Source organism: Oncorhynchus gorbuscha, linkage group LG03 (genome assembly GCF_021184085.1).
Source record: "Oncorhynchus gorbuscha isolate QuinsamMale2020 ecotype Even-year linkage group LG03, OgorEven_v1.0, whole genome shotgun sequence".
Classification (NCBI taxonomy): Eukaryota; Metazoa; Chordata; class Actinopteri; order Salmoniformes; family Salmonidae; genus Oncorhynchus; species Oncorhynchus gorbuscha.
Window position 1 is genome coordinate 85,315,647 of NC_060175.1, and position 25,503 is coordinate 85,341,149.

At 39.8% G+C, this 25,503-nt stretch overlaps 1 protein-coding gene across 1 annotated transcript in view; it reads right to left on the reverse strand.

Moving 5' to 3' along the window:
• The window catches only part of LOC124022445 (adherens junction-associated protein 1-like), an 86,590-nt gene extending 61,569 nt beyond the window's left edge, over positions 1-25,021 (reverse strand). Inside the window, exon 1 of the mRNA XM_046337366.1 lies at positions 24,205-25,021. The gene's annotated coding sequence lies outside the window, so the exon portion shown is untranslated. The remainder of the gene's footprint in view (positions 1-24,204) is intronic.
• Between the last annotated feature and the right edge of the window lie 482 nt (positions 25,022-25,503).

Genomic DNA, 25,503 nt, shown 5'->3' on the forward strand with positions numbered 1-25,503 from the left:
TTTCTTTGGCCGCCTCTCCTTCCAGTTCTCTGCTGCCAATGACTGGAACGAACTACAAAAATCTCTGAAACTGGAAACACTTATCTCCCTCACTAGCTTTAAAGCACCAACTGTTTTTTAAATATTTTTTTTATTTTACCTTTATTTAACCAGGCAAGTCAGTTAAGAACATATTCTTATTTTCAATGACGGCCTGGGAACAGTGGGTTAACCGCCTGTTCAGGGGCAGAACGACAGATTTGTCAGCTTGGGGGTTTGAACTCACAACCTTCCGGTTACTAGTCCAACGCTCTAACCACTAGGCTACGCTGCCACCCCAGAGCAGCTCACAGATTACTGCACCTGTACATAGCCCACCTATAATTTAGCCCAATCAACTACCTCTTTCCCAACTGTATTTAATTAATTAATTTATTTTGCTCCTTTGCACCCCATTATTTTTATTTATAATTTGCACATTCTTCCATTGCAAAACTACCACTCCAGTGTTTTACCTGCTATATTGTATTTACTTTGCCACCATGGCCTTTTTTGCCTTTACCTCCCTTCTCACCTCATTTGCTCACATTGTATATAGACTTGTTTATACTGTATTATTGACTGTATGTTTGTTTTACTCCATGTGTAACTCTGTGTCGTTGTATCTGTCAAACTGCTTTGCTTTATCTTGGCCAGGTCGCAATGGTAAATGAGAACTTGTTCTCAACTTGCCTACCTGGTTAAATAAAGGTGAAATAAATAAAAATAAATAAAACTCCACGAGGAGCCTGCCTGTTACTCGAATGCAGTAGAAACCAAGGTAAGTCGCTAGCTAGCATTAAACTTATCTTATAAAAAACAATCAATCAACGACTATCATTGCTCCAATGTGTACTTAACCATAAACATCGATGCCTTTCTTAAAATCAATACACAAGTATATTTTTTAAACCTGCATATTTAGCTAAAAAATCCAGGTTAGCAGGCAATATTAACCAGGTGAAACTGTGTCACCTCTTGCGTTCATTGCACGCAGAGTCAGGGTATATGCAACAGTTTGTGCCGCCTGGCTCTTTGCGAACTAATTTGCCAGAATTTTACATAATTATGGCATAACATTGAAGGTTGTGCAATGTAACAGCAATAGTTAGACTCATGGATGCCACCCGTTAGATAAAATACGGAACGTAATAAACGTTTTGTTTTCGAGGTGATAGTTTCCGGATTTGACCTAAAGCTCGTATTTCTGTGTGTTTATTATAGTTAAGTCTATGATTTGATATTTTATAGAGCAGTCTGACTGAGGGGTGATAGGCAGCAGCAGGCTTGTAATAGTCAAATGTATATGGTTTAGAGAGAAATAGTTGACACGTTATAATTCCTGTAATAACTTGCGGTTGGACTTGAAAGTGGTTCTTTCGCTATTTTACCGTTCATGACTTCCATAGAGAATGTCTTGATCTACTTCAAATAAGGTCTGTGTTTCGTGCTTAAACCGCCTCTGCATTTTGATACCCGTGTAAATCTCACTAGGATAAGGTTTGTCAAGAAATTGTCACGACTTCCGCCGAAGTTGGCTCCCCTGCCTGTTCGAGTGGTGCTCGGCGGTCGTCGTCACCGGCCTACTAGCCGCCACCGATCCCTTTTTCGTTGTCTGTTTGTTTTGTCTTAATAGTTTCACCTGTGTCCTGTTGTATGTGCTTGATGGGCTTCCTTATTTAAAGTACGTGTACCAGCCCTTGTTTTGTGCGGGATTTAATTAGTGTTACGTGTGTGCGTTAGGTAGAGGTGTTCATGTTCTGGACCTGGTACCCTGTGTTTTGGGTGGTCCATATTATTATCCGCGCCCTGTGTTGTGGGCTTGTTGTTTTGTGCCGCATTAAAGTGCACCTTTTCCCTGTGGGACTCTCTGCGACTGATTCCTTCCTCACCCACCTAGACCTGCGTGACACATATTTTCATAAATCCACTCTACAATTCTTTTTAATCTTCGCTTATATTTAGCAAATATTGATCAGAGTTACCTTGTCCTATGAATATCTACACAGTTATAAAATTGGCAAGTTGGTGTAAGCCTACACGAAACACAGACCTTATTTTAAGTGAATCTAAAAATATCCTATGGAATAAATGAATGAAGGAACCGCTTTTCAGATTTTGCTAGAAGGTGTCATGGGAATTATGACTCGCACTTTGGTAGTCAATTCTTACCATGTCCATTATTAAAATAGGATTTCCTGCATATAGAAATTCGTTTTTGTTTTCAACATTCATCACAGGTAACTTACTCTATTTTTATTCAAACAGTTGTAAGGGATCTCGTCCTCCACTTCTGAGGAGGAGTAGCGAGAAGGATCAGAGGACCAATTTGCAGCGTAGCAAGTGTTCATGATGATTTTTAATTCAAACTCAGAACACTAAACAATAAATGACAACGTGAATTTACAAAACCGAAACAGTACCGTGTGGCCCAAACACTCACACGGAAACAAACACCCACAAACCAAAAGTGAAACCCAGGCTACCTAAGTATGATTCTCAATCAGGGACAACAATTGACAGCTGCCTCTGATTGAGAACCACACTAGGCCGAACTCAAAAACCAACATAGAAAAACAAACAGACTTCCCACCCCAACTCACCTGACCATACTAAAACACAGACAAAAACAAAGGAACTAAGGTCTAAACGTGACAACACAGTTGAGAGTATTTGTCTCCTAAGCAGACAGCATCATTGTCACTTCAGAGCTGTGTGTTCTAAAACTTCTTAACTGGAAATAATGAAGACCCATGAAAGCTGGTGGTTCGTTTTAACATATGTTCTCATGTTATTTGAGACTAAATTGATTTTATTTATGTATTATATTAAGTTAAAATAAAAGTGTTCATTGTTCATTCAGTATTGTTGCAATTGTCATTATTGCAAAAATGTGTGTGTGTGTATGTGTATATATATATATATATATATATATATTTAAATAAATACCAATTTTAAATTGGCCGATTAATCTGCTTTTTTGTCCTAATCGGTCGACCTCTACTCTGGATATGCTATTGAAATGACCTAAATGTAACATTATGAACAATGGTATAATGTATTACAAAGCTTGTCATAATGGGTGCTTTAATTAATAAATAATTACATATTTCACAACTCTGGAGAAGAGTATGGTGATTTACATAACAGGATCCATTTCCAGTTGGCTGAAAGGGAATGGGAATTCTATGATCTCTTTCATTTTATGCCTGTGTGTATTCTGACATAAGACTGTTATTTTTAGGCAAGTTGTCTAAAAAGTTGCTTTTTATTCCTTATTTCTCACTGCAAAGACACAGCATTGTCATGGCTTTCCAACACCTTGAGGGGACGCGGGAGTGGGGTACGACATACTTAAACCACACAGTTTGAGTCATGACACTAAGAACCAGGTCCATCTCTGCATGAAGAGCATTGAAAGTCATCTGACACTTTAGCTGAATATCAGCAGGAGCTCATACAATGTGGATCCATTCATTCTACCTCCCCTCTCCTGAAACTGGCAGCCCAGAGCACCCGCCCCATAGGGGTAATGATACTTCAAATATAAGAGTGGGGGGGGGTGCATTACCTTGAGAGGAGCTCTTGAACAGTTGCACAGTGGTGTGGTAGTCCTGCCCCACTGGGGGGAAACTATGTGATTGTATACAGGCCATGGAACAAGGACCCATCCCTTTCATCTGACTCACAGGGGCAGTGCAGACAGAATCAGAGATTGGGAGATCACTGTCAGCAGGGCAAATTTGACCGCTTCATTAAACTACAACAGTGGTCCCATGAATGCAGTTAAGAGGAAAGTGCAGAAGAGCCGAGGCCCATGGTTTAATGAATAGCTTCAAGCATGCAGGGAGAGGGATGAGGGGACCGGGGCTCTGCTATTGTTTTTGGTGCAGCAGCTGCATGTGGTATTACAGGCTGACTTCATTTTGGTGCATAACCCAAACAACAATGTGTCAGTGGTACTCTTCAGTGATTCTGGATGGGAAAAAGCATGCTGGTCTTGTTCCAATGAATGCTGCTATAGCTATGTCATAAAAGGTTTCATCGACAGAAACTAATGAACATGCTTCCATGCAACCATTCATTGTTGTTTCAGAACAATGAAGTTCACCTTGATGGGAATAGGAAAACATGTTTTTGATATTGGAAGACAGAAGGAGAGGAAAAGTAAAGTCTAGATTGGCGCACAAAACACACACAAGCACCATAGGATGGCCATTACCCCATAATGAATTACATTAGAAGTGTAAATTATCAAAATAGTAAGTGGTTGTGTCTCGATGATTCAAATGCAGCATATATTTATTTTTTTACATTTATTTATATGTATCACTGGGAGATTAGTTTGACCCTAAGTAGATAAGGAAGAAAGCGGGTCATGCGGTTTCTTTGTACCTCTATTGAAGGGTATGGCAAAGTAAGGGCATAAGAACAGTGTTTCACTGCGCTTCCCACTTCCATTAATACGAACGTTGCAGCTTTAATGGAGACTGACCCAGAATAATCACTGTTTTCAAGTCGAGGTCAGTGGAAATGGCCTTTAAACCCTAGATAGCTAAGCAGCCTTGCTTCAAAACGACTGAACTGAACGACTGGATTGGCCCCTATCAATACTATTTTTTAAACAAGGAAATTACGGAGAGATTTCAAAAAGCCCAATTTCTGTCCCCCTTATGACAACTTTTCACATTGCACAGACGTGAATGAGCTGTGTTAAAGGGAGTCTGTCTCCAAGGCCGATTTCTCTCTACATCAGAACCTTGAAACAGCCAAGAGATTAAAACAAATAAGGCCTCAAGAAGCCTGTGGTTTCATACTGTTTTTGTTGTTGTTGAAGGGCTGGTGGGTTTGCTTGCTCAAAAAGCACTTTTATGGCTAGGTTTGAGGGTTGGAATAGGGGGGCAGATGATGTGGTCCTTCCTTGCCATAGGTGAAGCACTCACGTCAACAGAGGAGATACAATCTCCACAGCATTCTTTCCCAATACCTCCATCACCAGCCTCACATTACAATTCAGATATCATTAGGAAAAGGAGAAATATATTACAGTGCTGACTGGCACTTATAAATGGTTGGGCTGGAATTATTAGAGATGTACTTATGAAGATTTACAACACTGATCTCTCTTAATGACCTTATTCTTAATCACCCTGGTCAGAAATGGTTAACATAGCTATCAAGGGAAATTCTGATTCTGCAGATGATGGATGAATCACTGACCAATTGTTATTCTACAGATAGTTTGAGTGAAACTAACACTTAGTCCACTGCAGAGAAAGGGGAGAATGTTCATTGACAATGGCATCCTCTTTCTCTGAATTAAGCTTAATGCACTGTAATGCAAGTGTCTCTCAAGAGCTAACGTCTGAAATTATGTTCATCTCTAACGTACAATTGAGCTAATCAATCTGTGATGTCGGGAAAACACCAGCTATCATTTGCTGGAGGTATATAGACATTTACAATGGCCGGACTTCACCGAAGATTGTGTTATTCAAATGAAAAATATGGCAGCCCTGCTTTCCAGTCCAATAAACTCAATTAATTACTAACGATAAGGTAAATTGAATACGTCAGAATGTATACAAAATACTGAGAGGGATTCGGAGGGACTGATGAATGCAGCCGCATTAGAAATGTATGAATGATGAGGATACATGGCTGCTTCCATTATTACATTTTAATTTTAATTTTACGTATCCAGTCCTCCAGACTTTGGGAAAAACCAAATATCTTCTGTCATTGAATGTGCTATATTCTGACATGAGTAGAAGAGAAAAAGTGTAATCTATTTTCAAGTTCGTTATTCTTTCATACAGTCAAGTCATCATGGAAAAAAAGCTAGGCCTATTCTATCTCACTTTAAGCCATGCACAGTCACAGACAATAAGTGAATGCGGTGCCGGTAGTCTCAGGATACAGAATTAGGAAATACAAGATATAAAGTGCCTCATTCCATATTACTGTAGCTTGCATTCTATCCAAAACTACCGTTGGCACTGAATCTGCAGCCTTATTATCAAAGCCTGGAAAAAATTAAGTGTTTTTTTGAGACATCAATGCATTACTTATCTCACATAATCCTGTGAGTAAATGTCACATTGTGGCAGTGCTTCAAACTAGGGCCATTAGCAATTTTGTCTATAGTTCATTTAATCCTTTATTGCCCATGTTTTTTGCCTTTTTCCAATAAAGGTCTTAATATGTTCTGTCGTTTCATTAAGTTAATTGAAGATAGAAAGGGCTAAGTCTTGGTCTCCTAAAGAGTATCAGTGTCGTGGAGGGGGCATACAGGGGGAAAGGTGGGTGACTAGGGACGGTCTGGAGAAGAGATAAACATCATACTCTGGCAGGCTTTGGATAACAGTGGCTAAATGGCTGGGATAGTCAGCCCACATAGGCTAATTGTTGACATGATTTTTGGAAGTGGGGATAGAATTGATTTAATTTGATAATTGGCACCTCCAGGACACCTACACCACCAGATGTCACAGGAAGGCCATAAAGATGATCAAGGACAAGACCACCCGAGCCACTGCCTGTTCACCCAGCTATCATCCGGAAGGCGAGGTCAGTACAGTAGCATCAAAGCAGGGACCGAGAGACTGAAAAACAGCTTCTATCTCAAGGCCATCAGACTGTTAAACAGCCACCACTAACATTGAGTGGCTGCTGCCAACACACTGACTCAACTCCAGCCACTTTAATAATATAAAATTGATGAAAAATGTATCACTAGCCACTTTAAACAATGCCACTTCATATAATGTTTACATACCCTACATTACTCATCTCATATGTATATACTGTACTCTATACCATCTACTGCATCTTGCCTATGCCGTTCTGTACCATCACTCATTCATATATTTTTATAAACATATTCTTCATTCCTTTACACTTGTGTATAAGGTAGTTGTGAAATTGTTAGGTTAGATTACTCATTGGTTATTACTGCATTGTTGGAACTAGAAGCACAGCATTTCGCTACTCTCGCATTAACATCTGCTAACCATGTGTATGTGACAAATATTTTTTTTAATTTGATTATATTCTCTAAGCTTCTATTTTGACATTTAAGAGTTTATATGCAAAACCTAAACCCTATATTTATGGAGACTATATTGAGCATACTGGTGAGTTTGTCATACTGTATGACATACTGGAGATAGTCAATTTAAGTCTGCAAAAGGTAGTAATGCTTTCGTACAACTGTAAGGTCTGGTGGCTTGTGCTTGCTCAAGAGATCCCATTTTGTGAATATTGTTAGTTGTCTGTGTAGTTTCAGTAAGTCAGTTTAAAGTCACAACTCTTAGGAAAGTTGAAAAGGCTGAGAGCCCATTGAGCCTCCATTTGGAGCCTGTTGAATTTGCGAGGTTGCCTTTGTTGGGGTGGGAGAGGCCTGTGTGCTTAAGCTCTTAGATTAAGCGATAGGACAAACACAGCCCAGCATGTCCTCACACATACTGTAGCTCTGTGGAAACGCCACTACTACACTCCTGGTCTCCTGGTTTACAAGGACTATCTCATCCAAGTATCCATACAGTATTTTCTAGCTTTTCCAGAGGCAGGAATGATGAAGGTAGGAAATGTTTAAGAGGACATTATTATAAGCATTAACTTCATGTTTCTCTTTTGGTAAATGCTCTACTTTTTTGACACCACAATCCAAAACGTTCTGCAGGCTGTAGTTTTGTCTTATCTTGATTATTTTCCAGTCGTGATGTCGAGTGCTGCAAGGAAAGACCTAGTTAAGCTGCAGCTGGCCAGAGCGGAACGTCTTGCTCTTCATTGTATATCAGAGCTGATATACAGTGCCTTGCGAAAGTATTTGGCCCTCTTGAACTTTGCGACCTTTTGCCACATTTCAGGCTTCAAACATAAAGATATAAAACTGTATTTTTTGTGAAGAATCAACAACAAGTGGGACACAATCATGAAGTGGAACGACATTTATTGGGTATTTCAAACTTTTACTTTCGCAAGGCACTGTAAATACTATGCATGCCAGTCTCTCTTGGCTAGGATCTGAGGAGAGACTGACTGCGTCACTTCTTATTTTTATAAGAAACATTAATGTGTTGAAAATCCCAAATTGTTTGCATAGTCAACGTACACATAGCTCTGACACACACAATTACCCTACCAGACATGACACCAGTGGTCTTTTCACAGTCCCCAAATCTAGAACAAATTCAAGAAAGTCTACAGTATTATATAGAGCCATTATTGCATAGAACTCCGTTCCATCTCATATTGCTCAAATAAACAGCAAACCTGGTTTCAAAAAAACAGATAAAGCAACACCCTGCGGCACAACACCTGTCCCCTATTTAACCTAGACAGTTTGTGTGTATGTATTGATATGTAGGCTACGTGTCCCTTTACATTTTCTATGTAGTTCTGTCCTTGAGCTGTTCTTGTCTATAAACTTTATGTATTGGGTCATGTTTCATGTTTTCTGTGGACCCCAGAGAGAGTAGCTGCTACATTCGCAACAACTAATGGGGATCCTAATAATGATTATATATCCCCTTCAACCTTTTACCTTAGGGACAAGGAGGTGCACCACAATATGAAGTACCTCCATGTATCTCCTAGTGTTTCACAAGAGAATCATATCTCCAGACATTTTCAAATAATAAATCAAACAGTGTTATTTGCTATATTTGTACAGACTGGAACATTACTTGGAGTGTGCAGTTTCCAGTTTCTGGTCAGTGCGTGGTTGAATGGCTTTGAAAAGCAGACTGAGATGTAGCAGTTATTGAGGGAACTAGCACAGCCTCATGGTTTCTCAGCAGAAATCCACTATTTCAGAGTAAATTACCACAGCCAGCTCTAGCGAAGGTTCTGCAGCTTTATGGATTGCCTCAGTACAGGCCTCGGGGTGGTAAATATTGTACTTAATCTTTCAAGTGTTTCAATAACGTGCTTAAGGTGCTCACATGAAAAGCTGTAAAAAGTAAACCATATCACACACACACACACACACACCATGCCTGTAAGGCCGAGCAGGCAGCAGCTGCTACTACGGGCGGATGAAGCAATGTTGTGTCACCACTAGCTGAGGGAATCTACGCCTGGCAAAACAAAAAGTGTGGAAGATCCAAGATGCAACAGCCAAGAGCGCTTTAGCGTTCAACTAATTAATCCCTCAGCACAACGCCTTCCACTACTGTGTACATGGCCCACATGCTGAAAAAGAGGCTGCAAGCTTCCTGATAGGACAATGTTCGATTCAACTCAGCCCTCATAGTCAAGGTTTTCGCATCCCATCCAGCCATCTCTATAACAGTCTAAGTGGATGGAATGGGAAAAAGGGAAACCATTCCCAGAAAATCCCTGTTGTTCATTTATGAAGTGTTTTCGGAATAGCGGGCCACTGAGAGGTGACCTCCATGCCTGGAGCAGGCTAGTTAGTGGAGGGGCCGTGACGGATAAATCTGATCCTTTGTAGAGGCCCTATTGATCCGACAAAAGCTCACTACATGAATCAAGTATGAGGTTAGCCGCTCCCTCTCCCAGGCTCGGCTCAGTGCGATGGATGTGCTTCAGTGAAATAATAGCACATATCCTCCGACACATGCTCACACACTTGCAACTGTGGCAAGGCTCGCTTCCAGCAGTGGTCATTAAAATCACTCAATCAAGCTGTTCTCTACAGTTGGATTAGAATGTTTCAATTGCATGGAGGGTGTGGAATGGTGCTATATTTTGGATGGGATTGAGAATATTTGAAGTTGACATCCCAAATGCATGCATGGTATTGAGTCTGAAAGATTCATTTTGATTCAAACCCTTTTTAGTAGAACTTTGTCAAGTACATAACATGTATAATTTCTGCAGATATTAGGCATATTTGACCATAACACAATAATATTTCTGAATAGTGTCTCAAGGCTAGTTCTTTTGTGATTGGTCCGCACATACTGTACAGTGTCTTCAGAAAGTAATCATACCCCTTGACTTATTCCACAGCCTGAATTCAAAATGGATGAAATAAAAACAATGTTTACCCATCTACACACTATACCCCATAAGTGAAAATGACATAAAGAAAAATGTAATTTGCTTAAGTATTCAAACCCCTAAGTAAATACATGTTAGAAGCACATTTGGCAGCGATTACAACTGTGAGTCTTTCTGTGTAAGTCTAAGAGCTTTGCACACCTGTATTGTACATTATTTGCACATTTTTATTAAAAAAGATTTCAAGCTCTGTCAAATTGGTTAGACAGCAAGTCTTGACATAGATTTTCAATGTCAAGACTAGGCCACTCGGGAACATTTAATGTCGTCTTGGTAAGAAACTCCATTGTATATTTGGCCTTGTGTTTTAGGTTACTGTCCTGCTGAAAGGTGCATTTGTCTCCCAGTGTCTGTTGGAAAGCAGACTGAATCAGGTTTTCCTCTAGGATTTTGCCTGTGCTTAGCTCTATTCCGTTTATTTTTATCCCCCAAAAATGTCATAGTCCTTGCTGATGACAGGCATACCCATAACATGATGCAACCACCACCATGCTAGGAAATATGAAGAGTGGTGCTCAGTAATGTGTTGCGTTGGATTTTCCCTAAACATAACACTTTGTATTCAGGACATAAAGTTCATTTCCTTGCCACATTTTTTTGCAATATTACTTTAGTAATATTTAAGACAGTAGTTTTGGAATTGTTAGTTAGATTACTTGTTGGTTATTACTGCATTGTCGGAACTAGAAGCACAAGCATTTCACTACACTCGCTTTAACATCTGCTAACCATGTGTATGTGACAAATAAAATTTGATTCGATTTGATATTGCATACAAGATGTATGTTTTGGAAGATTTTTTATTCTGTACAGACTTCCTTCTTTTCACTCAGTCATTCAACAATCATGTTAAACACTGTTATTGCACACAGAGTGAGTCCATGCAAGTTATTTTGTAACTTGATAAGCACATTTGTGACTTACCACCTGGATTTCTTCTTATGTAGCAAAATTTGAAATGGTGTCTTTTTTACTTTCGATATAAGTAGAGACAGAGCTACAAAATGGTATATCATACACTGCATTTGAGGAACAATGGGAAAGTAATTCTGCTTTGAAAGTTGATCAACTTTGAGAATATGGCCTTTGAATGTTTTGGTATCTAGTGAAGAGCTCCACCCATTCACCATTGATCACACCCAAGCATTAGCCCCACCCATCTCGTTTCGCTCTCGGAGCGCACACTTGATTTGTTAACCGATGGATAACATGAAAACAGCCTATCCAGCTCTGCTGGCAACAATTTCATTACGCTTTTTTGCAGACGTTTACTGACACAAGCCATATTCAACGGGTGTTGTGCACACGTCACATTAGCTAATGAGCCAGCCAGCTAAACAACAATGAACACAGTGCCAACAATGCCACAGTGCTGAGAGCTAACCAACCAGGTTCAATGTTAGCTAGCTAATATTAGGCTCTAACTAGAAACGCAAACGGCTCTGGGTTATGAATAATAATGTCAGCTAGGGAGCCAGCCACCTAATGTTAGCTAGCTAACAGTACACTAGCTAGTAAAACAATGAACCTAGCTAGGTAAAAAAAGTTTAAGATCACACAAGTCACATAATGTTAGCTAGTTAAACAACAATGAACACAACACCAAATCATGTCGTTGCTACCCTGCATGAATACAGCTCTGGGATACAAATAATAACGTCACCTAGGGAGCCAGCCAGCTAACGTTAGCTACCTAGCACACTTTAGCTTGAAATGAAACCACTGTCAAATTAGAAACTTGTCATATCTGTCACGCCATGACCATAGAGAGCATTTTTATTCTCTATTTTGGTTAGGTCGTGGTGTGACTAGGGTGGGTGATCTAGTGTGTTTATTTCTATGTTGGCCTGGTATGGTTCCCAATCAGAGGCAGCTGTTTATCGTTGTCTCTGATTGGGGATCATATTTAGGCAGCCATTTCCCTACTGTGTTTTGTGGAATCTTGTTTTTGTGTTGCCTATGAGCACTCCAGGACGTCACGTTTCGTTTGTACTTTATTGTTTTTGTGTGTTTCATTGAATAAACATGTGGAACCCATATCGCGCTGCACTTTGGTCCGAGTATGCTTACGACGATCGTGACAATATCTCAAAATGTAGCTAGCTAACACTGGACTATCTTTCCTGTCTCCCTGTCAGGAATGCCATACCACAATTGTCCTTAGTTTGAAGATGTCATTCGGAGACAGGTGTTTTCTCCATCTCTTCAGCTATCATTCTCTAATTCAGTCGTTCCCAAACTTTTTTACAGTCCAGTACCTCTTCAAAACAGTCAACCTCCAGCAGCATACCCCTCTAGCACCAGGGTCAGCGCACTCTCAAATGTTGTTTTTTGCCATCATTGTAAGCCTGCCACACACACACTATACAAAACATTTATTAAACATAAGAATGAGTGTGAGTTTGTCACAACCTGGCTCGTGGGAAGTGACACAGATAAGACCTTATAAGACCAGGGCACAAATAATAATATAAATATATTACAAATAAAACCTTATTTGTTCATCAAAATTGTGAGTAACTCACCACAGGTGAATGAGAAGGGTGTGCTTGAAAGGATGTACATAACTCTGCAATGTTGGGTTGTATTGGAGAGAATCTCAGTCTTAAATAATTTTCCACACACAGTCTGCGCCTGTATTTAGTTTTCATGCTGGTGAGGGCCGAGAATCCACTCTCACATAGGTATGTGGTTGCAAAGGGCATCAATGTCTTAACAGCACGACTTGCCAAGACAGGATACTCTGAGGGCAGCCCTATCCGATTTGGAAGTGGTTTCTAATTACATTACATTTTCACAGAACCGCTTGTTGCAATTTCGATGAGGCACTCTTGATCAGATATCGGTAACTGGACTGGAGGGATAATGAATCCAGTTGTTTGTGTCGTCCGTTTCAGGAAAATACCTGCATAATTGCACACCCAGCTCACTCAGGTGCTCGCTATATCATATTTGACATTGTCTGTAAGCTTGAGTTCATTTGCACACAAACAAATCATACGATGAAAAGATCTGTGTGCTGTCCATGTTAATGCAGACAGAGAAGAGCTCCAACTTCTTAATCATAGCCTCAATTTTGTCCAGCACATTAAATATAGTTGAGAAGAGTCCTTGTAATCCTAGATTCCGATAATTCAGATGAGAAAAAACATTACCCAGATAGGCCAGTCGTGTGAGAAGCTCATCATCACGCAAGTGGTCAGACAAGTGAAAATGATGGTCAGTAAAGAAAACTTTAAGCTCGTCTCTCAATTTAAAAAACATTGTCAATACTTTGCCCCTTGACAACCAGCCAACTTCTGAATGCTGTAAAAGCGTTACATGGTCGCTGCCCATATCATTGCATAATGCAGAAAATACACAAGAGTTCAGGGGCCTTACTTTAACGAAGTTAACCATTTTCACTGTAGTATCCAAAACGTCTTCAACCTGTCAGGCATTCCCTTGGCAGCAAGAGACTCTTGGTGGATGCTGCAGTGTCCCCAAGTAGCGTCGGGAGCAACTGCTTGCAAGCGCGTTACCACTTTGTGTCATCAGTACAGATACCAACACATCTTGACTCCCAAAGTCCATTTGATGTCACAGAGATGTCCAGTACTTTAAAAATATCCTCTCCTGTTGTCCTAGTTTCTAGTTGTTCACGGAAGAGAATGTCTTCCTTAATTGACTCAGTATAAATGTAACAAGCTGTGCCAGGCCTGCCACGTATGTTGACTTATCCAGCTGTAACGCATAGAATTCACTGGCTTGTATGCGAAGCAGTAATTGTTTCTAAACATATCCTGCCATGTCAATGATGCGTCGTGAAACAGTGTTGTTTGATGAAGGCATTTTCTGTATATTTTGTTTTGCTTTTCCCCCCAGCATTATTCACGGCAGCAGGAAGAATGTAGTCCTCCACAATAGTATGTGGCTTGACTGTCCTAGCCATTCGGTAGCTCACCATATAAGATGCTGCTAGACCCTTCTTATTAATGGTATCTATTGCTTTTATCAATGTCTTACTCCTCAAAAGTAATCAGAATTCTCACAAAAAAAACTCCCGTGGCTTATTTTTCAAGTTTGCTTATAAATATCAACAACAAAATTAAAATCTGTCAATACTGCCGCTATTGGCTCTTCCCAACATGGGCATGCCTCAAGGGAGGTCGCAAATTAGTATCAGTCTTGAATCCTGCTGTTTCTGTAAGCAGGAAGTCACCCCGCTGTGTATGCTGATGTAACAATGCTGAGTCTTCCTTTAACACCGTTCAGTGGATCACAATTCTGACCAGTGGAGGCTCCTCAGAGGAGGGAGGGGACCATCCTCTCAGTGCATTTAAATAAAATTAAAATAGTAAAACATTAAAGCTATCATTTTAAGATAAAAGTAAATATAATCATGTCACCAAATAATTGATTAAAACACACTATTTGGCAATGAAGGTCTACAGTAGCCTCAACAGCACTCTGTATGGTAGCACCATGGTGTAGTCAGTGGACAGCTTACGTCCTCCTCTGGGAACATTGACTTCAATACAACCTAGGAGGTTCATGGTTCTCACCTCCTTCCATAGACTTACACAATAATTATGACAACTTCCGGAGGACTTCCTCCAACCTATCAGAGCTCTTGCAGCATGAACTGATTGTTGTTCACCCAATGAAAGGATCAGAGAATTAATCTAGTACTGAAAGCATAAGCTTTCGCTTGCTAGCACTACACTGCATACAATGTGGTGAGTGGTTGACTCAAAGAGAGAGAAAGACAATAGTTGAACAGTTTTGAACAAATTCATTTCTTAAATTAATCAGATGCAAGAGAGAGAGAGATGTTTTAATTTTTTCCACTTTCAGTTTCACTTACTTGGCTAGCAAATGCAGCTAACGAGTTTAGCCTACTCAAACACCCTGCTCAAACAGAGGGATGCTATGTTAGCTAGTTGGCTATGACTATTCAATACAACACTGGAACTCTTCCAAGGTAAGCTTTCTCTTTACAAATGTATTGCCACCGGGGCCCGCCACTGTAAGTGTGAAACTGCATTATTGTAGCAGGTTTACTAACTCGTTAGTTCTATTATCTATGCTGACTATGACGTTACTTTAGCTAATATGGTGAAAACGATGTAGGCTGTGTGCAGCGGTTATGATATGGTTTGGCGTGTAATTTTTTTCCCCCTGGTCACATACACCTGTTGTGTTGTGCAGTGAAGACCACAAGTGAAGGTAAAAGGTGAGAGGAGGAGATGCATAGATGCAAGAAGGAATACACCGTGGCTGCTATGAAAGTTAGTTGTGTTTACGCGTGATCAGGGTTGTATTCATTCTGCCGATTCTGTGGAAAAAACATTTTTAAACTGAAGCAAATGGAACAAAATGGTAATAAATACCAGACTTTGTCCAATCGAAACTCCCTTTTGCAACTGTTGGACTAATGATTACACAGGCAGGAGTGTGCAAGGCGGTATTGAATATATCACTCACTGTTTGCCTGTGTCACTGTCACCTCAAATTCTCTCGACCAGTGTGCACTAACGTTGTAAACTTTCATTCATAGGCTAGGTTGTAGCAACCTCATGATGGGTATAGGGAAAATTTGAGTATCATGTAGTAACCTAAGCGTATCGCTGTTACATTGAACTGGGTGATTGGAATATGAATAGCAGTCATCCAATATGCTGTTATATAAATAAATAAAATAAAATTAACAGCACTGACCGCCACTGATTCTGACTGACATTAACAGACAGTGCTGTTCTACAGTACAAGGTCTGATCACCTCCAACACATACTGTGGCCATTCTATAACTCGCTGATCAAATTTAGAAGATCAGGTTGTGCAGCTTGGACAAACTGAGATGTATTCAAAAGGGGACCATTGCGCTCTCCCAGAAGCTTGGCTGGTGCGTAACACCTGTGATTCAGACAAACCAAAAATATATTTAATAAAGGTTTCCTAATTTTGTGTTTTTTATTATTTGTTATTGCATCAGGGATAGTGTACATAGACATTTTGGCTTCTTCAGTGTGTAGGTACAAATATTTTGAATTCAAAACAGCATTTGTAGGAAACACAGGTGAGCAAGTTGTAATGGCATCAAGTCTTTTGCCAATAAACACTGGCATATAGTATCATCTAACTCCTCTATAAATTCTTCCTTCCAGAATCCACCTTTATTCACCTATAAATGATCAAGAAATCTATCAAACATATTGGTTAAATCAGATGTGGTCAGAGAGAGAAAATAGGCATTCATAAAAGGATGTAGATCAAATACCTCATGTAGCAAACAAAATAAGGAAATGTTATAACTTTGTATTTCCTCAGACCTCTAGAACCTATGAGATAAAGTAATGCATAACTTGCACTACGAAATAACTTATTTCTATATTAGTGTTCTTACAATAAGATTTATTTGGAAAAACATCCCGCGGCTTGAATGTGCCTATGAGAACATAAATCCACTTTCAAACATGAAGATATCACCTCGCCAGCTGCGAGACACTTTAGAGAACAAAATAATTATATTAATGAATTGCGTTGCGACAGGATTGAAAAAGTTCATACACCCCGCCGAGAGGAGATGACTACGACAACAAATGACTCCAAAGAGAAGTAGTGTGTATTTTTTTTTTTTTATTTAACTACGCAAGTCAGTTAAGAACAAATTCTTATTTACAATGACAGCCAAGGAACAGTGGGTTAACTTCCTTGTTCAGGGACAGAACGACAGATTTTTACCTTGTGGATTTGATCTTAGCAACCTTTTGGTTACTGGCCCATCACTCTAACCACTAGGCTGCCTGCTGCCCAAGGATACAGTGCCTTCAGAAAGTATTCAGACCCCTTGACTTTTTCCACATTTTGTTATGCTACAGCCTTATTCTAAAATGTTTCCTCGTCAATCTACACACAATACCACATAAAGCAAAAACAGGTTTTTAGATTTTTTTGCTAATTTACACTACCATTCAAAAGTATGGGGTCACTTAGAAATGTCCTTGTTTTTGAAAGAAAAGCACATTTTTGTCCATTAGAATAACATCAAATTGATTTGATTTGACATTTGCAAACACTTTGTCATTATGGGGTACTGAGAAAAAAAGTATCAATGTTATGCTGTAACGTAACAAAATGTGGAAAACGTCAAGGGGTCTGACTAATTTCTAAAGAACTGTATATAAATGTAATTCTGTATCCCCACACGGATTAAACAAAGAACTAGATTTCACCTCATTCCTTTTGGCCAAATTCAGACTGTTAGACGAGAACACTGTCCATATAAAATGTTGCATATCGTTTATGAGTTAGCCCTACATATTTATGAACGTCTGAGTCTAATGTTCTTTGTGGTAAGCTATCTCATGAATTGATATAATGTATCCAAGTGAGCAGACAACTACTGTAAGGCAACTGATTCATGAATGGTTCACGCCTGATGCCCTCAATTGCTCTTCGTGCTCACCTGTGTTCCCTACAAATGCTGTTTTTAATTAAAAAGATTTGTACCTACACACTGAAGACTGCAGAATGTCTGTGCACGCTATCCCTGATGCAATGAAAATAATTGAAATAATTAAAAAATGAAGTAAGCTTTTTGAAACATATTTTTGTGCAGACCCATCACACCTTTTGTCAAACTGAGATGTATACTGTTATGTCAGGTGTTAATAGCGTGGTCCGAGCTGGTGGTGCCAGTCAGTGTGTGATTGAAAGTAAGCATTTCATTGTTAGTCTACACCTGTTGTTTACAAAGCATGTGACAAATAACATTTGATTTGGATTTGATTTACTGTCACTGCTGTGTGTCACATGGACCAGTTCTGCTCCCCCCTCCTCATGGGTTTATCAGACTGCTGAGTGCAGGGTGTTAGTAATCACACACACACACACATAATCCCCCACAGAAGGGAAGCTCAGAGATGCAACACAGCCTTTTTCACAGCAAATGAGGTTAATCACGCTCCAGAGGCTCCAGTTAATAACCCCCATAAAGGCTATTAAGAATCTGAATATCAGATCGAGGTTTACTTCATAATGCACTACAGTAGTTGACATACAAGTAAAGGGAGGTAGGCTACTTGGTAAAATCACACATAGTAAGTAAATAGCCTTGTCTGAGCCAGAAGCCCATCTCCTGTTTCTGTAGCGTAAGGCAGGAGCCCATCTCCTGTTTCTGTAGCGTAAGGCAGGAGCCCATCTCCTGTTTCTGTAGCGTAAGGCAGGAGCCCATCTCCTGTTTCTGTAGCGTAAGGCAGTTTGATGTGCACCCTCTGGACATGACGCTAGTCTAGACTGCAGTTTTTTAAATTATTTTTTATCTTACCTATATATCTCCTACCATTAGAGTGCATTGACTTGATGTCTTACCAAGGTAAATTCTCTTAGTGCGCTGGCAGATACTTTTCCTTATTTTAACCCCCAAAAAAGCTTGATATAAGTGGGGTAAGATAAATGACCTTATTTCAAGTTATTTGATCGTAATATGACATCTTTACCAAGACAAATTGTCTTAGTGCACTGGCAGACAATTGTTCTTACTTTAACATAAAAAAGGCTTGAAACAAGTCAGAATATCTTAAAACAATACAAATTATCTTGATGCATTTCTGGGTAAGCTAAATTAATGAAAACAAGGACATGCCTTTTCTTGGTGAGCGGGATCAACTCACAAGTAATTTTAACTGAATTATCTCAATACAATAACATTTACATTCTTTGCAGTGTATCACGAGGCCTAACCCTAATAATACGTTGTTTCATCATTTTCATTGATGGCATATTGAGAAATAAGATTGCTTATGAACCATATATTGATATATGTAAAACTAGGACTGGGCTATTTTGCACATTCAAAAATAAGAGATGTCAGGAAATGGTTAGGAAAAAATATTTAAATTCAGGTCCATAGAAACCATCCATCATTAAAACAACCAGTTACATCCCTTGGCTCATAGAAAGTTGACAAAATCATAGCCATACATTTTCAATGTGCAGGATCCATTGATAATCTTGTTTGAAGACACACTAAAAAAAAACAACCAACCCTTCACCCCCTCCCAAAGGTTCCGGGCAGCCCTGCCAAGTCCTCCCCTCCAGCGTCAGTAGCTGTCTGATCTACCTGACCACTGCCAGGGCTCACCGTAGGGAATGTCACATGTGTGACTAGGTTTGCAAAGATTCTGTTAATTTACTAAAGTTACCGGAATCTTCAGTAATTTTGATAATTAACAAAAGATCTATGGCAATCTATCGTAACTTAGGTTATTTATAGTTGAATAACTTCATATCTAGTATTAATTTATTATATCTGTGTTCAAAACAGCATTTGTAGGGAACTATTATACTACTATACTAATATGGTTCAAGAGAAAATAGCCAAATGAATGAAAAAAAGCATCTCATCAACAATGGCATTATTTTTAATTAACTTTGCAACTCTTCCAACTATTGATTTTTTTCACAACTGCCACAAGTTTGATGGCAAAACATTGACAAAAAATATACACTATAAAGATAAAAGTATGTGGACACTCCTTCAAATGAGTGGATTCGGCTATTTCAGCCACACCCATTGCTGACAGGTGTATAAAAATTGAGCACCCCACCATGCAATCTCCATAGACAAACATTGGCAGTAGAATGGCCTTACTGAAAAGCTTTCAACTTGGCACCATCATAGGATGCCACCTTTCCAACAAGTCAGTTCGTCAAATTTCTGCCCTGCTAGAGATGCCCTGATTTACTGTAAGTGCTGTTATTGTGAAGTGGAAACGTCTAGGAGCAACAACGGCTCAGCCATGAAGTGGTAGACTACACAAGCTCACAGAACAAGACTGGCGAGTGCTGAAGCACGTAGCGTGTAAAAATCATCTGTCCTCGGTTGCAACACTCACTACTGAGTTCCAAACTAAGATCTAAGTCTAAGATCACAATGTGCAATGTCAAGTGTTGGCTGGAGTGATGTAAAGCTCGCCACCATTGGACTCTGGAGCAGGGGAAACGTGTTCTTTGAAGTGATGAATCACGCTTCACCATCTGGGAGTCCGACGGACGAATCTGGGTTTGGCGGATGCATGGAGAACGCTGCATAGTGCCAACTGTAAAGTTTGGTGTGGGAGGAATAATGGTCTGGGGCTATTTTTCATGGTTCGGGCTAAGCCCCTTAGCTCCAGTGAAGAAAAATCTTAGCGCTACAGCATACAATGACATTCTAGATAATTCTGTGCTTTCAACTTTGTGTTAACAGTTTGGGGAATGCCATTATCTGTTTCAGCCTGACAATGCCCCCATGCACAAAGAAAGGTACATACAGAAATGGTTTGTCAAGATCGGTGTGGAAGAACTTGACTGGCCTGCACAGAGCCCTGACCTCAAACCCATCGACCACCTTTGGGATGAATTGGAACGCCGACTGCGAGCCAGGTCTAATCACCCAACATCAGTGCCCGACCTCACTAATGCTCTTGTGGCTGAATGGGAGAAAGTACCCGCAGTAATGTTCAAACATCTAGTGGAAAGCCTTCCCAGAAGAGTGGAGGCTATTATAGCAGCAAAGGGGTGACCTACTCCATATTAATGCTCATGATTTTGGATTGAGATGTTCAATGAACAGGTGTCCACATACCTTTGTCATGTAGTGTATATATTAAGATTATTTCATGTGGAAGCCCTTATATTAAACACCATTGATGCCAAGAAGGAAGAGAGTGGGAGGAATCCCTATTGGTTAAGACGAGCCAAGCACACATACTTACTCTATTATCCTATACCATCACAGTGAGGAGAAATATAAGGAGGAGTATCTTTAAATAGAACAAACCATTTAGGGCCACTTTAAGACTATAAAATCACCTGGGAACATGAAGAGCAGTGTGCAGGGTTTTTATTTTTCACTTTTAAAACTATCAATACCTTGGGGCACTCCCACATACTAGGCTTTTAGATCCCAGGAGAGAACCCTGGGGGCGCTGGGATTCAAGGGAACAATGTCTACATCATTTGAAACTGTTCACAAAGAGTTAATAGCCTATTCCGTAGATAAATCATTTTCATTCACCTTTAGTAGTAGTAACTTTGGTCATGTAAAAAGGCACAAATAGGTGACATGCTTTCCTACCACATTCTTGCTGTATAGACAACATGTAGGCACATCTCCCTGTAGGCAACATATTAGATTAGCATAATGAGCAATGCTTTCGTGCTTGGTTAGTCAATACTGTGTTTAGCACTCAGGCGTTTCTAGACAGCCATATTTCCAGCCCAATGGAGGAACTTCTGCAGCAGAAGGTGTAGGAATTTGCTGTTACATTTGTAAACACAGAAAGTCCTATTCAATAAAATCCTGTGCTTCTTTATTATTTAAAGCAAAACAAATATTAATTTAATCAAAGTGTCACTGTGTAAAGCTAAAAAACGTTCAGCTGACGTATGAACAAGGTCCAAAATGGCTCATTTCCAATCTACAAACAACATAGATGAGCAGATTACTGTAGATACTACACTATTTATGTTTCCTGTTGCATTTAACATACAGCAACACATGATGGTATTATTACACCTTCAGATGTTCAAATCAACTGCACCTCATGCACAATATACTCTCCTAAACACAGACACACATACACACACTGTAACACGCATAGTGATACAATCCAACGTTAGGAATTAGGAAGGCTAGTATCACGTTTCAAAACATAACCAGATTGAAAACACTGAATCTCAAAATTCTCAGAATTGTTTCAATGATATTTCAGCCTGATTAAACCAGTTTTTATATAAAGATAATGAATGGCATATTAAAGCGGGGGCGGAGAACTGTTGTGGGTTGTGAGACTCGATCTCTAGCTCTCTACAGTAGCTGTGATATCATTGACTTGACCAATCATTCTAAAGGCTTCTAATTTCTGCATCTTCAAAAGCAATGCTCTGTTCAAACGTATTATCATTCAACTGTGAAGTCAACCCTCAACATTATCCTTATTTATCCTTAATACCTAATTAACATTGTTTGTGGGAAATAAATAAATGTTTAGTGATTAGAGGCACAATTCAGCATGAAATTGTGTTCTAATTAGTAGGATCCCTCCCACTCTGTGTTCATTGAATCACCTGAAAGGCTGGTTCACTCCCATACTATTATTTTTCTAATTAAAGATCCTTCTGAATAAAAATGAATAAAATGCACCTCTTCTGCCTCTCACAGAGGGGGACCTGTCTCAACTAAACAACCAGCCTCATTCTATCTGAACACTGCAGAATTCAGTATGAATCACTGGCTGTGAGGCTTTAATGAAGTGATGTTCAGTTGATGTTGAGTTTGTGAGAGGGAGTAGCTAGTTCGTTAGAGGCATTTAACCAGCTGTGTGCTCTGAGTAACAAGGTGGGGCACTGTGCCACGGTGGATGTCACTTGGCTTTTGATACTTTACGCTGCTCATGTAACCGCTGTCGTAAACATTAACAGTAAACATTAACATACTTGGCAAGATGGATGTGCTTACATTAGCTCTGCTCTAATGTGGCCAGCCACAGGAACAAACTTCAAAGAATCTAGTGGTGATGAATGGTGCTATCTCATAAAGACATATTAGCCAATTCTGAAGACCAAGCGTGTACTGTAGGCCTATGGCCACATAATGGTCATATACAAGTAAAATCACCCATTGCAAGGGTTATTATAGCATTATCTCTTTGAAACAGTGTTGACAGTTCTGGTACAACTAATGGCTTGTAATTCATACATATTTTTCTTGTGTTAGGCAATGAGAAAGTGTGTGTGGGTGTGAGTGTGTCAGTGGCGTAGCCAGAAAGTCATGGTGGGTGGGTAGGCCTGCCAAAATTTGGGTTGGCCAAAAACAGCTGATAACTTTCGGAAATTTTCCACATTTTGCCATTGGAGCAAAGAGAACATTTAGCAATTGTATAGCTAATCTCATGCTATTCTACACTTTTTGCCATGAAACTGATGGAAAATGTTGCTGTTTTAAGGCAAATTTCCTGCAATTCTACACATTTTGCCATGGGGTAGAGAGGAAGATGTGCAGTTTTATAGCTCATCTCATGCTATTCCACACATTTTGCCATGAGGCTGAGAGAAAATATAGCATTTATAAAGCTAAAATACAGATGTATTTAGTTCGCTAAATTAACACATTAAATAGGCAGTGGCATGGAGGGAGCTTTGGACTATAAGGTTCTATCTGCATTTGTGTAAAAGAAAATTGGGGGATACAGTACTATATAGTCCTCTAAATACCCCAATTCATGTTGTTAAATTCAAAAGAATGCAAGATAAAAATTTCCGACACCATTCAAACCAATAAGGGTTCGGAACATTTAAAGCCAATTACCTCAGAATCATATTTTGCAGATCGGACCTTATAGTCCCAAGCTCTCATTTTGGTGCATATAGCCATAGAATCACAGTGACATATGCCTCAATGCGGTCATATTTGTGGCTTATTACGGGTGTGGCTTTCAGTTATTTATTACATTCCAGCTCATCTGTTGTGTTATATATATTCAATCAAATCTGACTAACCCAGTGCACTGCTTGCATGTTTAGGTAAAAAGACAAATAACACCCCTTTTGGAACAATGACATGTAGAGCTTATTTTTTCTCAATTTGATTGGGTAGTCCTGGCTTCCCGGTGGGTGTGCTTGGGCCCACCCGTGCTTACGCCGCCCCGGTCCCACCTGTGATTACGCCCCTGGTGTGTGTCAACCTATTTGCCAACAAGGGCTTGCAGTCATGTAGCGCGGCAGCATGTACCTTTGGCGACCCCCAGCGTACGGTAAGTGAAAGTTTTGCTCAATTTCTCTTCATAAAGCTGGAAACAGTCTTCTGTTGAAGCTCACAAAATTAACTCACACATTCAACATATTGAATGCACAATGTAAAAAACATTGTGCCAATAAACACACTATAGACACAATATTTATGTTTCCTGTGAACCCTACAATCGATACAGTAGGCTAATATTCAATTCCAGAAGACGCTCATAGCACTTGAAATGGCATAGATTATGAAGAGAGAGCGTTCGATATGGGCGTATGCAAATATGAAACAATAATGTTTTGTAGATTAAATAACACCCAGAGACATGTTCCACTTACAGTGAAACTTATATAAAGCTAATTACATAAGGTGGAGACTAAATTCTTCTTACCTGCGTGCAATAGACCGTATTATCCAAATTTTCTCAACAAGTCAGTTTTCCAGGTTTCCTCACATTTAGATGGTTTCCACAAAAGTCTATAGTGTCTAATACACTCAAGTGATGTACCTTACTCCAAATGTCATTAATGCAAACATTCTAAGGCTATATCCTTCAATATTGCGCACATAAAATTACTCCAGATATGATGTAAATCCTGCTATTACACCACCAAAGGCGAGACGATGCAAATATATTGTACTTTGCAATTATCTTTCCTTCAATTTGATAAGGACGCACCGAGCCCATGGACAGGTGGTCCGTCCACTGTCCGATTACCAAAAGGTGCCCGCTGACCACTTGTGACGGTCAAACTTTGTCTTTATATAAATCATCGAATTTACTCCACTGGACAGTCAAAGGGCTGTGAAAAATTACACCGGAAAGGCAAGGTGATTCGTCGGCGGCATCTGTGGATTCGGCGCTGAAAATGACCACGCACTTTTCTAAATTGCTGAGAGGCAGAGCATCGCAAAACATCCGGAGAGATAGCCTACCCAGTTTGGACGGTTATAACAGTCAACCCCGAAAAGATGCACCGATGAATTTCGACATGCAGACAGGTCACCTTTGGCCAAAATTGCACATTTCGTACATCTTTGAACACATTAATGTAAGTAATAGGTTGAAAAAGAAACAGGAGACCAAGTGAGAAGACGAGTTCTTTTGGAAGAGTGAGTCTATGAGCGCGATATGCTGCGCGCGGTATTGGGGAGAATAAGCACTTGTCATTTGAAGAGAGAGTGCAGTGTTATCACCCGGTGCTATATCTCCCTGCCTCTCCGTGCCTTTCACAGACTGACAATCTGCCAGTCCTGCTTCGGCTGACACCCCTCTGACGTCATTTTAAAGTAAAATATGTGATATTAGAGCCCACACTGCAAACTCAACCCGTTGCTCTGGTCTTGCCCTCGGCTATCTGCACACCTGTATTGCAAGATGTTGGAGGTATGTAACCTCCCATCACATTAGACTCAACATACTGAGTATGTCCACAGCCAGATAAGTAAAAACATCACATATGACAAGCTCAGCTCGTGCGTGACACAGAGAGGAGTGTAGTGCGCTTATTTTGCACCTTGGAGTGAATGTGCAGTCAGCTGTTGAAATCACACCTGCTATAGCCAACATGTATGTGATTTGGACACAGCAAACAATTTGTATTGTTTGAAGGTAAGCTCTGAGTCATATTTGTATCATGAGTCTGAACATTTGCAGGCATGAATATAAATTAATGCAGATTTTCAAGAG